Here is a 14,922-nt window from a genome sequence, read left to right on the forward strand (position 1 = left end):
CAAGTTCAAGTCCCGGCTAGGGCACTTTTTTGTTTTTGTTTTATCCCATATTTTCCTATCATAATAAAAGGCAAAACCTCCAAAATATATTTCTTTGAACTGGTGCCAGGTAACTACATCCACACACAAAATAGAATCAGCATTTTTTAAGCCACTACATCAACACCTCTCATAATGGGAGAGGGGGAACGGATTCCGACAACTGTTTTTTTGCCGTCGGATTCCGTTCCCCCTGTTTTTCTCAAACAAAGAGGATCTTCTAATATCTATCTCAATGGTCTTGGTTTGTTGACCCCTATAGCCTAGTGGTCAGTGCAATGACTTTTAAGAGCTGATGATTTTTAGGAGACACAAGTTCAAGACCCGGCTCTTGGACTTTTTTTATATTCCAGATTTTCCTAATATAAAAAAGGCAAAAACCAGGTATACCCCCTACATTTAATCTCATTTTATCATGCCTTCATGTAGCTCAAACAGTAGAGCATTGGCACTTGCAACGCCAAGGTCAATGGTTCGATTCCCAGGGAAAGCAATAAGGTGTATTCAAACTAATTTCAAATGCAAATGTCAGCCAAATTGTTCGATGTAATATTTCTCAAATAAACAGTATCTTCTAATGTCTATCAAACTTATGCTGATTTCTTGACCCCTTATAGCCTAGTGGTCAGTGCAATGACTTTTAAGAGCTGATGATTTTTAGGAGACTCAAGTCCCGGCTAGGGCACTTTTTTTGTTTTTTTTTTAATCCCATATTTTCCTAGCATAATAAAAGGCAAAACCTCCAAAATATATTTCTTTGAACTGGTGCCAGGTAACTACATCCACACACAAAATAGAATCAGCATTTTTTAAGCCACTACATCAACACCTCTCATAATGGGAGAGGGGGAACGGATTCCGACAGCTGTTTTTTTGCCGTCTGATTCCGTTCCCCCTGTTTTTCTCAAACAAAGAGGATCTTCTAATATCTATCTCAATGGTCTTGGTTTGTGTACCCCTATAGCCTAGTGGTCAGTGCAATGACTTTTAAGAGCTGATGATTTTTAGGAGACTCAAGTCCCGGCTAGGGCACTTTTTTTGTTTTGTTTTTATCCCATATTTTCCTATCATAATAAAAGGCAAAACCTCCAAAATATATTTCTTTGAACTGGTGCCAGGTAACTACATCCACACACAAAATAGAATCAGCATTTTTTAAGCCACTACATCAACACCTCTCATAATGGGAGAGGGGGAACGGATTCCGACAGCTGTTTTTTTGCCGTCGGATTCCGTTCCCCCTGTTTTTCTCAAACAAAGAGGATCTTCTAATATCTATCTCAATGGTCTTGGTTTGTGTACCCCTATAGCCTAGTGGTCAGTGCAATGACTTTTAAGAGCTGATGATTTTTAGGAGACTCAAGTCCCGGCTAGGGCACTTTTTTTGTTTTGTTTTTATCCCATATTTTCCTATCATAATAAAAGGCAAAACCTCCAAAATATATTTCTTTGAACTGGTGCCAGGTAACTACATCCACACACAAAATAGAATCAGCATTTTTTAAGCCACTACATCAACACCTCTCATAATGGGAGAGGGGGAACGGATTCCGACAGCTGTTTTTTTGCCGTCGGATTCCGTTCCCCCTGTTTTTCTCAAACAAAGAGGATCTTCTAATATCTATCTCAATGGTTTTGGTTTGTTGATCCCTATAGCCTAGTGGTCAGTGCAATGACTTTTAAGAGCTGATGATTTTCAGGAGACTCAAGTCCCGGCTAGGGCACTTTTTTTGTTGTTTTTTATCCCATATTTTCCTAGCATAATAAAAGGCAAAACCTCCAAAATATATTTCTTTGAACTGGTGCCAGGTAACTACATCCACACACAAAATAGAATCAGCATTTTTTAAGCCACTACATCAACACCTCTCATAATGGGAGAGGGGGAACGGATTCCGACAGCTGTTTGTTTGCCGTCGGATTCCGTTCCCCCTGTTTTTCTCAAACAAAGAGGATCTTCTAATATCTATCTCAATGGTCTTGGTTTGTTGACCCCTATAGCCTAGTGGTCAGTGCAATGACTTTTAAGAGCTGATGATTTTTAGGAGAAACTGTTAAAAGTATTGCACCCTTATACATTGTATTACGGTATTGACTACCTGTATAGTTTTATTTGGAGGTATACGGTTTTGTACGTGATGACGTTACGTTTTACGTCATCTCCTTCTAAGTTGTAAAGAAGAGAAAACTGAGTTCATGTTCAAGTGATGGTTGCTGAATAAACAGCACTAAGCAACGTTTCGTTTTGTCTTTCCTACACGCGAGTGAAGGTGAATTGCGCACTCGGATGCTCAACAGGTTATGGGCCCAGGCATGGAAACAAAACGAGCGTGAGTAAGTCAGACGCGACGTATTACGCGTTCTATGAAGCTAACGATAAAGCTTAAACTGAAGAGACATAACGTTATAAGAAGAAAAGTCGGCTAAAATGGCGAACAGAGCGGTAGGAGTCATGGCAGCACAATTGTTTGATGGATCCGAAGATAAATATGATCTTTGGGAAACGAGATTCTTAAGCTGTTTACACACTCTAAAGTTGAAAGAGACAATTTTGCATGAGCCCACAGATGCTAACGCAGAACAGCTAGCAGAAGATAGACGGAAGAATGCTGATTGCTATGCTGAACTTGTAAGACTGATAGATGATAAAAGCCTGTCACTGATAAGACATGAAGCTGCTGACGATGGCAGGAAAGCCCTTAGAATACTGAAAGAGCATTATTCGGGGAAAAGCAAGCCACGGATAATAAATATGTACACATCATTAACTCAGCTACGCATGGCAGACAACGAGAGTGTTACAGACTACTTGATAAGAGCAGAGAGCATCATCACAGCACTGAGAGATGCAGGAGAAGCCATGAGTGATGGATTAACCATAGCAATGATTCTCCGTGGATTACCAGATTTTTTCAAGCCGCTAGCCATCCACATAACACAGAATGAGGATGACGTTACGTTCACAGATTTTAAGAGAAGACTGCGGATTTACGAAGAGGCGGAGAAAATGAAAGGAACCGAATCCACAGATAATGTGATGAAGACACAGACGAGACATGGAAGAGGTCCTGTCAGGTACCACACTAAAGAAAGAAAAGATGATGACACAAATGTGACATGTTACAAATGTGGAATAAAGGGACACAGAGCGAGAAAATGTTACAAGAGAGTGTGGTGCAATCATTGTAAAAATAGTACACACGCGGAGTTCCTGTGCCAGAAAAAGAGTGACCAAGATGGCGTCAGAAAGGTTACAGACGGACACGATAATGACCAAGATCATCTCTTCAAAGTTGAACACTCAGAATATGAAAAACCGCAAAACAAAGTAAAGATGAAAGGCATCATGGTAGACGCTGGAGCGACATCTCATATTGTGAGCGACATCAGAAAGTTCAGAAGTTTTGATGGGTCATTTCAACCAGAGAATCATTCAGTGGAATTAGCCGACGGAACGAAGTGCAGTGGAATGGCGCAACAAAGAGGAACGGCAGTGATTTATCTCATAGATGATGCTGGAAAACAGCACACTGCACAGCTACGGGACGCGCTATACATGCCTTCATACCCACATGACATTTTCTCGGTAGCTAGAGCAACAAATGGAAGAGCAACATTCATTTTCAAAAGAGGAGACAGCCACTTGATAACCAAAAACGGAAGCAGGTTTGATATTCATGAAAGTGGAAACTTGTACTACTTGCCAACACTAGAAGAGGGCGTTGACCAGTGCAAAGTGTGTCATGATTTACAAACCTGGCATGAAATTTTGGGACATTGTAACCATGAAGATGTACAGAAGCTACAAGGTGTAGTAAGAGGCATGGAGATAAGAGGAAACAAAGTAAGACAGGAGCAGTTATGTCAAGTATGTACAAAAGGAAAATTCACACAGACCAGAAACCGGGAGCCAGACAGAAAGGCAAAGGAACCTCTTGAACTAATCCACACGGATCTGGCCGGCCCCATGCCAACACAGAGCAAAGAAGGACACAGATATGCACAGTCGTTTACAGATGACTATTCAGGTACTATGTTCGTGTACTTCCTGAAAACCAAAGGTGACACAATACAAGCTACAGAAAAGTTTTTAGCTGACACTGCACCTTTTGGAGAAATCAAGTGCATTCGTTCAGACAATGGCACTGAATTCATGAGTCGAGATTTCCAAGCGCTGTTGACAAGGAATAAGATCAGACATGAAACATCTGCGCCTTATTCACCACATCAGAATGGCACAGCGGAGAGAGGATGGAGAACACTCTTTGATATGAGCAGATGTTTGCTGATAGAGAGCGAGTTACCAAAGGAGTTGTGGAACTACGCAGTGCAAACATCAGCCTACGTGAGAAATAGGTGTTACAGTAGACGCACAAAGAAAACACCATACGAGTTATTCACAGGAAAAAAGCCAGATGTTTCCAAAATGCAGAAATTTGGATCAATATGTTTTGCTTACAAACAAGAGAAAAGCAAACTGGATTCAAAATGCGAACAAGGTGTTTTCATAGGCTACGACAAGAACAGCCCAGCCTATCTAGTATACTATCCTAACACCGAAAAAGTCCAAAAACACAGATTGGTGAAGTTCACAACACAGACAACCAGTGAAAGAGAGAAACAAATATCTGAGACACACACAAGATATGAAAACATGAATCCAAAGATCTTCAGCAGTGAAGTCAATGCTGCTGATAATGTGGAGGATGAACCAGATCATGGTTTTCAAAGTGATGTTTCAGAGACTTTGCCCCAACAGGCTGCTCCCAATCAGTCAGGTAGAGCTACAGAAACCGCGATCAGAAAGAACCCCCCAAGAACCAGGAAGACGCCAGCTTACCTACAGGATTTTGAAATTGAGGATGCAGAAGACAAACTGCAAACATGCATAGATTTTTGCTACAGAGCAGTATGTGATATACCTCAAACCTACCAAGAAGCCATAACATCAACAAAATCCAAACAATGGAAGGATGCTATGGACAAAGAAATGCGATCATTAGAGGAGAACAAGACCTTCACACTCACCAAATTACCACCAGGAAAACAACCAGTTGGAGGAAGATGGGTTTACGCACTTAAAAGAGACATTGACGGATCTGAAAAATACAAAGCAAGATTTGTGGCGAAGGGTTACAGTCAGAAACAGGGGACTGACTATGATGAGACATTCTCACCCACAGCTGACATGACAAGTGTGAGAGTGGTTTTGCAGAAAGCAGCACAAGAAAACCTGATCTTGCACCAGATGGACGTTGAGACAGCTTACTTGCATGCACCAATAGACCACAAAATCTATATGGAACAACCGGAGGGTTATGAGCAAAAATCTGAAAAAGATGGAATGTTAGTATGCAAGCTAAAGAAATCTCTCTATGGCCTTAAGCAATCTGGCAGAAACTGGAATGCTGTGTTACATGTATGTTTGACTGAGAACGGTTTTACACAGAACGCAGCTGACAACTGCGTGTACACAAAAGAAAAGCCAGATGAGAAAGTAATCCTGATAGTATGGGTTGATGATTTAATCATCGCTGCTAACAGTGAAAGTGTACTGGAAAGTGTAAAAGAAATGCTCACACAAAGGTTCAAAATGAAAGACATGGGAAGGTTGAAACATTTCCTGGGTATAGATTTTGAACAATCAGAGGGTCTAGTCAAAATGTCACAGGAAAGATATGTGAGAAGAATACTAGATCGTTTCGACATGCAGAACTGTAAATCTAGGGAAACTCCATGTGAACCAAAGCTTGATTTTACAGAAAATGCTGAAAAAATGAAAGAGCCAAAGAAGTTCAGGGAGGCAGTAGGAAGTTTAATATACTTGTCCACTTGCACAAGACCGGATTTAAGTTTTGTCGTCAGTAAACTATCTCAGTTTTTTGCTGAACCAACAGAACAGCACTGGAACACAGTAAAACACGTGTTCAGATACCTTAAAGGTACAGCAGAACAGCAATTGTGCTTCAGGAGAAATGACACAGAGAGGCTAGGTCTGAGAGTGTATAGTGACGCTGACTGGGCATCTGATACAAAAGACAGACGTAGTACTTCTGGATACTGTGTTAATCTGAGTGAAGAAAGCTCTTTGATATCATGGAAAACCAGAAAACAACCAACAGTAGCTTTATCTACTTGCGAAGCAGAATACATGTCTTTAGCATCAGCCATGCAGGAATGTATCTATTTAGAGCAGTTGCTTGAGAGTATGGACACATACAAATATGCACAAACAAAGGTGTACGAAGACAACCAAGGTACCATTGCACTAGCCAAAAACCCAATCTGTAGGCAAAGATGCAAGCACATTGATATCAAATACCATTTCATAAGAGAAATTGTAAATGATGGCAAGGTTATCTTGGAATATTGTCCTACAGAGACAATGGTTGCTGACATAATGACAAAGCCAGCCACCAAGCAGAAGTTAAAGAGATTTACTCGGGACATGTTTGGAACATAAAAGTGTAAAAATATATGTATACACTAATTTTATGTAAAGGAGAAATTTTATTTAATGTTTAATTTGTTGTTTTGAAAATACAATGGGCTAAGAGTGAGTGGGGGTGTTAAAAGTATTGCACCCTTATACATTGTATTACGGTATTGACTACCTGTATAGTTTTATTTGGAGGTATACGGTTTTGTACGTGATGACGTTACGTTTTACGTCATCTCCTTCTAAGTTGTAAAGAAGAGAAAACTGAGTTTATGTTCAAGTGATGGTTGCTGAATAAACAGCACTAAGCAACGTTTCGTTTTGTCTTTCCTACACGCGAGTGAAGGTGAATTGCGCACTCGGATGCTCAACAGAAACAAAATCAAGTCCCGGCTAGGGCACTTTTTTTGTTGTTTTTTATCCCATATTTTCCTATCATAATAAAAGGCAAAACCTCCAAAATATATTTCTTTGAACTGGTGCCAGGTAACTACATCCACACACAAAATAGAATCAGCATTTTTTAAGCCACTACATCAACACCTCTCATAATGGGAGAGGGGGAACGGATTCCGACAGCTGTTTTTTTGCCGTCGGATTCCGTTCCCCCTGTTTTTCTCAAACAAAGAGGATCTTCTAATATCTATCTCAATGGTCTTGGTTTGTGTACCCCTATAGCCTAGTGGTCAGTGCAATGACTTTTTAGAGCTGATGATTTTTAGGAGACTCAAGTCCCGGCTAGGGCACTTTTTTTTTTTTTTTTATCCCATATTTTCCTAGCATAATAAAAGGCAAAACCTCCAAAATATATTTCTTTGAACTGGTGCCAGGTAACTACATCCACACACAAAATAGAATCAGCATTTTTTAAGCCACTACATCAACACCTCTCATAATGGGAGAGGGGGAACGGATTCCGACAGCTGTTTTTTTGCCGTCGGATTCCGTTCCCCCTGTTTTTCTCAAACAAAGAGGATCTTCTAATATCTATCTCAATGGTCTTGGTTTGTGTACCCCTATAGCCTAGTGGTCAGTGCAATGACTTTTTAGAGCTGATGATTTTTAGGAGACTCAAGTCCCGGCTAGGGCACTTTTTTTTTTTTTTTTATCCCATATTTTCCTAGCATAATAAAAGGCAAAACCTCCAAAATATATTTCTTTGAACTGGTGCCAGGTAACTACATCCACACACAAAATAGAATCAGCATTTTTAAGCCACTACATCAACACCTCTCATAATGGGAGAGGGGGAACGGATTCCGACAGCTGTTTTTTTGCCGTCGGATTCCGTTCCCCCTGTTTTTCTCAAACAAAGAGGATCTTCTAATATCTATCTCAATAGTCATGGTTTGTTGACCGCTATAGCCTAGTGGTCAGTGCAATGACTTTTAAGAGCTGACGATTTTTAGGAGACACAAGTTCAAGACCCGGCTCTTGGACTTTTTTTATATTCCAGATTTTCGTAATATAAAATAGGCAAAAACCAGGTATGCCCCCTACATTTAATCTCATTTTATCATGCCTTCATGTAGCTCAAACAGTAGAGCATTGGCACTTGCAACGCCAAGGTCAATGGTTCGATTCCCAGGGAAAGCAAGAAGGTATATTCAAACTAATTTCAAATGCAAACGTCAGCCAAATTGTTCAATGTAATATTTCTCAAATAAACAGTATCTTCTAATGTCTATCAAATTTATGCTGATTACTTGACCCCTTATAGCCTAGTGGTCAGTGCAATGACTTTTTAGAGCTGATGATTTTTAGGAGACTCAAGTCCCGGCTAGGGCACTTATTTTTTTAATTTTTTTTATCCCATATTTTCCTAGCATATTAAAAGGCAAAACCTCCAAAATATATTTCTTTGAACTGGTGCCAGGTAACTACATCCACACACAAAATAGAATCAGCATTTTTTAAGCCACTACATCAACACCTCTCATAATGGGAGAGGGGGAACGGATTCCGACAGCTGTTTTTTTGCCGTCGGATTCCGTTCCCCCTGTTTTTCTCAAACAAAGAGGATCTTCTAATATCTATCTCAATGGTCTTGGTTTGTTGACCCCTATAGCCTAGTGGTCAGTGCAATGACTTTTAAGAGCTGATGATTTTTAGGAGAAACAAGTTCAAGTCCCGGCTAGGGCACTTTTTTGTTTTTGTTTTATCCCATATTTTCCTATCATAATAAAAGGCAAAACCTCCAAAATATATTTCTTTGAACTGGTGCCAGGTAACTACATCCACACACAAAATAGAATCAGCATTTTTTAAGCCACTACATCAACACCTCTCATAATGGGAGAGGGGGAACGGATTCCGACAACTGTTTTTTTGCCGTCGGATTCCGTTCCCCCTGTTTTTCTCAAACAAAGAGGATCTTCTAATATCTATCTCAATGGTCTTGGTTTGTTGACCCCTATAGCCTAGTGGTCAGTGCAATGACTTTTAAGAGCTGATGATTTTTAGGAGACACAAGTTCAAGACCCGGCTCTTGGACTTTTTTTATATTCCAGATTTTCCTAATATAAAAAAGGCAAAAACCAGGTATACCCCCTACATTTAATCTCATTTTATCATGCCTTCATGTAGCTCAAACAGTAGAGCATTGGCACTTGCAACGCCAAGGTCAATGGTTCGATTCCCAGGGAAAGCAATAAGGTGTATTCAAACTAATTTCAAATGCAAATGTCAGCCAAATTGTTCGATGTAATATTTCTCAAATAAACAGTATCTTCTAATGTCTATCAAACTTATGCTGATTTCTTGACCCCTTATAGCCTAGTGGTCAGTGCAATGACTTTTAAGAGCTGATGATTTTTAGGAGACTCAAGTCCCGGCTAGGGCACTTTTTTTGTTTTTTTTTTAATCCCATATTTTCCTAGCATAATAAAAGGCAAAACCTCCAAAATATATTTCTTTGAACTGGTGCCAGGTAACTACATCCACACACAAAATAGAATCAGCATTTTTTAAGCCACTACATCAACACCTCTCATAATGGGAGAGGGGGAACGGATTCCGACAGCTGTTTTTTTGCCGTCTGATTCCGTTCCCCCTGTTTTTCTCAAACAAAGAGGATCTTCTAATATCTATCTCAATGGTCTTGGTTTGTGTACCCCTATAGCCTAGTGGTCAGTGCAATGACTTTTAAGAGCTGATGATTTTTAGGAGACTCAAGTCCCGGCTAGGGCACTTTTTTTGTTTTGTTTTTATCCCATATTTTCCTATCATAATAAAAGGCAAAACCTCCAAAATATATTTCTTTGAACTGGTGCCAGGTAACTACATCCACACACAAAATAGAATCAGCATTTTTTAAGCCACTACATCAACACCTCTCATAATGGGAGAGGGGGAACGGATTCCGACAGCTGTTTTTTTGCCGTCGGATTCCGTTCCCCCTGTTTTCTCAAACAAAGAGGATCTTCTAATATCTATCTCAATGGTCTTGGTTTGTGTACCCCTATAGCCTAGTGGTCAGTGCAATGACTTTTAAGAGCTGATGATTTTTAGGAGACTCAAGTCCCGGCTAGGGCACTTTTTTTGTTTTGTTTTTATCCCATATTTTCCTATCATAATAAAAGGCAAAACCTCCAAAATATATTTCTTTGAACTGGTGCCAGGTAACTACATCCACACACAAAATAGAATCAGCATTTTTTAAGCCACTACATCAACACCTCTCATAATGGGAGAGGGGGAACGGATTCCGACAGCTGTTTTTTTGCCGTCGGATTCCGTTCCCCCTGTTTTTCTCAAACAAAGAGGATCTTCTAATATCTATCTCAATGGTTTTGGTTTGTTGATCCCTATAGCCTAGTGGTCAGTGCAATGACTTTTAAGAGCTGATGATTTTCAGGAGACTCAAGTCCCGGCTAGGGCACTTTTTTTGTTGTTTTTTATCCCATATTTTCCTAGCATAATAAAAGGCAAAACCTCCAAAATATATTTCTTTGAACTGGTGCCAGGTAACTACATCCACACACAAAATAGAATCAGCATTTTTTAAGCCACTACATCAACACCTCTCATAATGGGAGAGGGGGAACGGATTCCGACAGCTGTTTTTTTGCCGTCGGATTCCGTTCCCCCTGTTTTTCTCAAACAAAGAGGATCTTCTAATATCTATCTCAATAGTCATGGTTTGTTGACCGCTATAGCCTAGTGGTCAGTGCAATGACTTTTAAGAGCTGATGATTTTTAGGAGACACAAGTTCAGGACCCGGCTCTTGGACTTTTTTTATATTCCAGATTTTCGTAATATAAAAAAGGCAAAAACCAGGTATGCCCCCTACATTTAATCTCATTTTATCATGCCTTCATGTAGCTCAAACAGTAGAGCATTGGCACTTGCAACGCCAAGGTCAATGGTTCGATTCCCAGGGAAAGCAAGAAGGTGTATTCAAACTAATTTCAAATGCAAACGTCAGCCAAATTGTTCAATGTAATATTTCTCAAATAAACAGTATCTTCTAATGTCTATCAAATTTATGCTGATTACTTGACCCCTTATAGCCTAGTGGTCAGTGCAATGACTTTTTAGAGCTGATGATTTTTAGGAGACTCAAGTCCCGGCTAGAGCACTTATTTTTTTTATTTTTTTTATCCCATATTTTCCTAGCATAATAAAAGGCAAAACCTCCAAAATATATTTCTTTGAACTGGTGCCAGGTAACTACATCCACACACAAAATAGAATCAGCATTTTTTAAGCCACTACATCAACACCTCTCATAATGGGAGAGGGGGAACGGATTCCGACAGCTGTTTTTTTGCCGTCGGACTCCGTTCCCCCTGTTTTTCTCAAACAAAAAGGATCTTCTAATATCTATCTCAATGGTCTTGGTTTGTTGACCCCTATAGCCTAGTGGTCAGTGCAATGACTTTTAAGAGCTGATGATTTTTAGGAGAAACAAGTTCAAGTCCCGGCTAGGGCACTTTTTTGTTTTTGTTTTATCCCATATTTTCCTATCATAATAAAAGGCAAAACCTCCAAAATATATTTCTTTGAACTGGTGCCAGGTAACTACATCCACACACAAAATAGAATCAGCATTTTTTAAGCCACTACATCAACACCTCTCATAATGGGAGAGGGGGAACGGATTCCGACAGCTGTTTTTTTGCCGTCGGATTCCGTTCCCCCTGTTTTTCTCAAACAAAGAGGATCTTCTAATATCTATCTCAATGGTCTTGGTTTGTTGACCCCTATAGCCTAGTGGTCAGTGCAATGACTTTTAAGAGCTGATGATTTTTAGGAGACACAAGTTCAAGACCCGGCTCTTGGACTTTTTTTATATTCCAGATATTCCTAATATAAAAAAGGCAAAAACCAGGTATGCCCCCTACATTTAATCTCATTTTATCATGCCTTCATGTAGCTCAAACAGTAGATCATTGGCACTTGCAACGCCAAGGTCAATGGTTCGATTCCCAGGGAAAGCAATAAGGTGTATTCAAACTAATTTCAAATGCAAACGTCAGCCAAATTGTTCGATGTAATATTTCTCAAATAAACAGTATCTTCTAATGTCTATCAAACTTACGCTGATTTCTTGACCCCTTATAGCCTAGTGGTCAGTGCAATGACTTTTTAGAGCTGATGATTTTTAGGAGACTCAAGTCCCGGCTAGGGCACATATTTTTTTTATTTTTTTTATCCCATATTTTTTCTAGCATAATAAAAGGCAAAACCTCCAAAATATATTTCTTTGAACTGGTGCCAGGTAACTACATCCACACACAAAATAGAATCAGCATTTTTTAAGCCACTACATCAACACCTCTCATAATGGGAGAGGGGGAACGGATTCCGACAGCTGTTTTTTTGCCGTCGGATTCCGTTCCCCCTGTTTTTCTCAAACAAAGAGGATCTTCTAATATCTATATCAATGGTCTTGTATTGTGTACCCCTATAGCCTAGTTGTCAGTGCAATGACTTTTTAGAGCTGATGATTTTTAGGAGACTCAAGTCCCGGCTAGGGCACTTTTTTTTTTTTTTTTTTATCCCATATTTTCCTAGCATAATAAAAGGCAAAACCTCCAAAATATATTTCTTTGAACTGGTGCCAGGTAACTACATCCACACACAAAATAGAATCAGCATTTTTTAAGCCACTACATCAACACCTCTCATAATGGGAGAGGGGGAACGGAATCCGACAGCTGTTTTTTTGCCGTCGGATTCCGTTCCCCCTGTTTTTCTCAACCAAAGAGGATCTTCTAATATCTATCTCAATGGTGTTGGTTTGTTGACCCCTATAGCCTAGTGGTCAGTGCAATGACTTTTAAGAGCTGATGATTTTTAGGAGAAACAAGTTCAAGTCCCGGCTAGGGCACTTTTTTTGTTGTTTTTTATTCCATATTTTCCTATCATAATAAAAGGCAAAACCTCCAAAATATATTTCTTTGAACTGGTGCCAGGTAACTACATCCACACACAAAATAGAATCAGCATTTTTTAAGCCACTACATCAACACCTCTCATAATGGGAGAGGGGGAACGGATTCCGACAGCTGTTTTTTTGCCGTCGGATTCCGTTCCCCCTGTTTTTCTCAACCAAAGAGGATCTTCTAATATCTATCTCAATGGTGTTGGTTTGTTGACCCCTATAGCCTAGTGGTCAGTGCAATGACTTTTAAGAGCTGATGATTTTTAGGAGAAACAAGTTCAAGTCCCGGCTAGGGCACTTTTTTTTGTTGTTTTTTATCCCATATTTTCCTATCATAATAAAAGGCAAAACCTCCAAAATATATTTCTTTGAACTGGTGCCAGGTAACTACATCCACACACAAAATAGAATCAGCATTTTTTAAGCCACTACATCAACACCTCTCATAATGGGAGAGGGGGAACGGATTCCGACAGCTGTTTTTTTGCCGTCGGATTCCGTTCCCCCTGTTTTTCTCAAACAAAGAGGATCTTCTAATATCTATCTCAATGGTCTTGGTTTGTTGACACCTATAGCCTATTGGTCAGTGCAATGACTTTTAAGAGCTGATGATTTTTAGGAGACACAAGTTCAAGACCCGGCTCTTGGACTTTTTTTATATTCCAGATTTTCCTAATATAAAAAAGGCAAAACCAGGTATGCCCCCTACATTTAATCTCATTTGATCATGCCTTCATGTAGCTCAAACAGTAGAGCATTGGCATTTGCAACGCAAAGGTCAATGGTTCGATTCCCAGGGAAAGCAAGAAGGTATATTCAAACTAATTTCAAATGCAAATGTCAGCCAAATTGTTCAATGTAATATTTCTCAAATAAACAGTATCTTCTAATGTCTATCAAACTTGTGCTGATGTTTTGACCCCTTATAGCCTAGTGGTCAGTGCAATGACTTTTTAGAGCTGATGATTTTTAGGAGACTCAAGTCCCGGGTAGGGCACTTTTTTTTTTTTTTTTATCCCATATTTTCCTAGCATAATAAAAGGCAAAACCTCCAAAATATATTTCTTTGAACTGGTGCCAGGTAACTACATCCACACACAAAATAGAATCAGCATTTTTTAAGCCACTACATCAACACCTCTCATAATGGGAGAGGGGGAACGGATTCCGACAGCTGTTTTTTTGCCGTCGGATTCCGTTCCCCCTGTTTTTCTCAAACAAAGAGGATCTTCTAATATCTATCTCAATGGTCTTGGTTTGTTGACACCTATAGCCTATTGGTCAGTGCAATGACTTTTAAGAGCTGATGATTTTTAGGAGACACAAGTTCAAGACCCGGCTCTTGGACTTTTTTTATATTCCAGATTTTCCTAATATAAAAAAGGCAAAACCAGGTATGCCCCCTACATTTAATCTCATTTGATCATGCCTTCATGTAGCTCAAACAGTAGAGCATTGGCATTTGTAACGCAAAGGTCAATGGTTCGATTCCCAGGGAAAGCAAGAAGGTATATTCAAACTAATTTCAAATGCAAATGTCAGCCAAATTGTTCAATGTAATATTTCTCAAATAAACAGTATCTTCTAATGTCTTTCAAACTTATGCTGATTTTTTGACCCCTTATAGCCTAGTGGTCAGTGCAATGACTTTTTAGAGCTGATGATTTTTAGGAGACTCAAGTCCCGGGTAGGGCACTTTTTTTTTTTTTTTTATCCCATATTTTCCTAGCATAATAAAAGGCAAAACCTTTTATTATAGAGCTGATGATTTTTAGGAGACTCAAGTCCCGGCTAGGGCACTTATTTTTTTTATTTTTTTTATCCCATATTTTCCTATCATAATAAAAGGCAAAACCTCCAAAATATATTTCTTTGAACTGGTGCCAGGTAACTACATCCACACACAAAATAGAATCAGCATTTTTTAAGCCACTACATCAACACCTCTCATAATGGGAGAGGGGGAACGGATTCCGACAGCTGTTTTTTTGCCGTCGGATTCCGTTCCCCCTGTTTTTCTCAAACAAAGAGGATCTTCTAATATCTATCTCAATG

This window comes from Phoxinus phoxinus (genome assembly GCF_949152265.1).
Source record: "Phoxinus phoxinus genome assembly, chromosome: 11".
In the NCBI taxonomy this organism is placed as follows: Eukaryota; Metazoa; Chordata; class Actinopteri; order Cypriniformes; family Leuciscidae; genus Phoxinus; species Phoxinus phoxinus.